At 41.4% G+C, this 2996-nt stretch overlaps 1 long non-coding RNA gene across 1 annotated transcript in view; it reads right to left on the reverse strand.

The window, feature by feature from the left end:
• The window catches only part of LOC135098782 (uncharacterized), a 25483-nt gene extending 23374 nt beyond the window's left edge, over positions 1 to 2109 (reverse strand). The window contains exon 1 of the long non-coding RNA XR_010267369.1: positions 1354 to 2109. This is a non-coding gene — a long non-coding RNA (uncharacterized LOC135098782). The remainder of the gene's footprint in view (positions 1 to 1353) is intronic.
• Positions 2110 to 2996: the final 887 nt, after the last annotated feature.

A 2996-nucleotide genomic window follows, 5' to 3' on the forward strand; every position in this document is an offset into this window, starting at 1 on the left:
ATATATATATATATATATATATATATATATATATATATATATATATATATATATATATATATATATATATATATACGTTTTGCAATATGCTGTATATGTATGTAACGCAAGAAAAAGTGTTCTGCAGCTCCGTGAACAAGTTAATCCTGTGGTTCGTGATATTATTACAATATCTCTATGTCTTGATTTCACCAGGCGAAAATGAAGCCACATACCCGCCACTAACAACCTTATTAGCGAGTCTGTTCCATTCAGCTATCACTCCACATTATCTGACAGGCGTTAAGTTCAAAGACCAGCCACGTGCCTCAAGATAAGCTAAACCCGGGGATGCTAACACTGCAAAACCACACACACAGTGAGGCATCTTAAGGCAGTAGAGTCTCGGGGTAGGTGTTGAGTACGGCGTCTATTGCAAGCATGATGAAGGCAGCGAGTGAAGCGTGAAATGCGTGAAGCGAAAGCACGGCACGCGCCATTACAGGTACACCCAGTAACGGAAAGTCTAGTCTGGCTGAGGAGGCGAGGCTGATCATGGAGGAGATACTGGCCCATGTTGTGAAACGGTTCACTTTCCCACCATGACTATTTTCAAAGGCCACAGATGATTACCCGGATTCAAGAGTGTTTCTCCTGTTAATTATGTAGAAAATATTGTTACTCTGTCTCTAGAAGCATAAAAACATCCTTAAAAAATCCTTTACCTTCAACTATAACTTTCTGAAATTACGGAAGGTGCGGCGCTGAAGGGTGTCAGAATATGGTCCATTACCGCCTCCGTCACAACACCTGGGTCACTGCAGCCAGTCAAGGAAGTATTACTTTGATAAATCTGATACGACTTGATGCTGCTGAGGACGAGATGTTCATTGCCACCCTGTTGCTGTGGCGACTTGTGTTAGCGAGTCTTGTTCGCGGCACTGACACTGGCAAACGTCTAACACCAACAACGTGCTATAAAGAATATCAGCAACAACCAACCCTATGATATCACTAAGGAAGCTCTGATACGAATAAAATGATACACCAAAACACATCATTAGAACATACAGCTCAGTGTGGCGTCCTCGTCTAACCGAGGTGTCATTCGTTATCCTTATTGTATATCTATTCATTATCTATTCTGCTCATGGCGTGTTGAAGAGGATAAGAACGATGCGACAAGACAATAGGCCTACCTGACGCTGTCTCTGTAGAATACATGGACACGTTCTAGAGCATATGAAAACATAACTGTCAGTTGGGTAGACCAGTAGGGCTATTATCCTTGTCCTTGAATTTATCTGGTCTTAAACCGAAGCAAAACATGGTGACTGCACACCAAAGACAACAAACATGAATCAACAACTGTACCTCGCTCCTACTGCTGTCCGGCGCCGCCACGGAGGAAATCAGGCAAGGAACACCAGACCTGCAGCACCACACTCCCCGCTGCCGGCGCTCAGTACCCACGCCCGCTGGCTTTTCCCGGCAAAGTCTGCACCATGGAAGCTACAGAGTCTAAACCTTCCTTGGTCTGCACTACTGTCACGTACAATTAACGATCACTACACAAACTAATGACACAGGTGTTCCATTACTGGGGTGATTAACGCGCAATTCAGATCTCCACGTAACCGCGCGGCGCCTTGGTCCTCAAGTGGTGACGCCAGCGCGTGGGACCTCCGCCTGGCCAATCCGAGACTCGGTTCGTCCTCGAGGTTCACTGCTTCGAGTCTTGCTTATACCTTTTCTTTATTTCTGGTATGTGGTATGCCGGGATATTCCACTCAATTGCTGTAGTGTGTATGAGGCAACAATAATATCACACGGTATACAAAGGACGTATGAGAGCATGGCAGGTCTACGAAAGGCATATCTCAGCTCGGTTTCAAACATCTACGCTGACTCGAATCCCTACCTCAAACGTCACATTGCCAGATTCACCACCACACTGTACTCCTGCAGTGTGCACGAGGCAAGGATCAGATTACACCTCATACAAAGAACATTTAGCAGCACTGCAGGTTCAAGAAAGGCGAATTTTAGCTTGGTTTCAAACGGCGATCCATCCCGACCCGAGTCCTCAACTTAAGGCGTCACTTTGCCAGACCCACCACCACACTGTATAATGTAGTGTGTAGATAAGATAAGATAAGATAAGCTTTATTGTCACACTGAATACATATTCAACATGAAATTCTTTATGGCCTCCGACCTCTCCAAAAAATATAAAACTTAATTCTAAAAAGTAAATAGTGTTATATTAAAAGTGTAGTAAGTTAGGTATGCTGAGATGCTAAATAGTTATACAATTTTATACTCTTTGGAATAAAATAATTTTTAAACCTATTTGTGTGTAGCCTTGGGAGAGCCAACCTTTTGCCTGATCTAAGGAAGACAATGTTGATGCAGTGGATGGCTTACATCACTCATAATCTTATTCATGTGTTTTCTTACATAAGTGTTATACAATTCATCTAATAACACAGTTTTTGCATGAAGTTTACCAGCAGTTTTAACAATTTTCTTCATTTTGTTCTTATCTCTACATGTTAACTTTCCATACCATATTGTAATGGGGAGTTTTCATAACTAGTGGTTGTCACCAGGTGGCAGACCAAACCTTTCTCTCACATACAAGCAATATCAGATATACCTAGTGTTATTCTATTTGCATGAAGATGCAATGGGCTTATATAATATATTTTTCTACGTAATCCCTTCTAAGTAGTAACACAAGTAAAATCAAACTCTTTTCATGAACAAATGTATCTAAGTTGATTTTCTAGTGAATCGGCATTTAGATTTATTTGGTCATCTTAAGATTTCCAAATGAATACACTCTTGATTGGAAACGTCTTAATCTAGACGACAGTAAACATAAAGGCAACATGTCTGTGACAGTCAAAAGTCCAAAGTACATACATCTCCTTCCTAGTTTATGGAAACGGCAATTTTAATTAAAAAAAAGCTGTCAACTCGAGTGTCCTGGCAATAGTAATGCTGTATCTCTA

The sequence above is a fragment of the Scylla paramamosain genome, unplaced genomic scaffold, assembly GCF_035594125.1.
Source record: "Scylla paramamosain isolate STU-SP2022 unplaced genomic scaffold, ASM3559412v1 Contig80, whole genome shotgun sequence".
Taxonomy (NCBI): domain Eukaryota; kingdom Metazoa; phylum Arthropoda; class Malacostraca; order Decapoda; family Portunidae; genus Scylla; species Scylla paramamosain.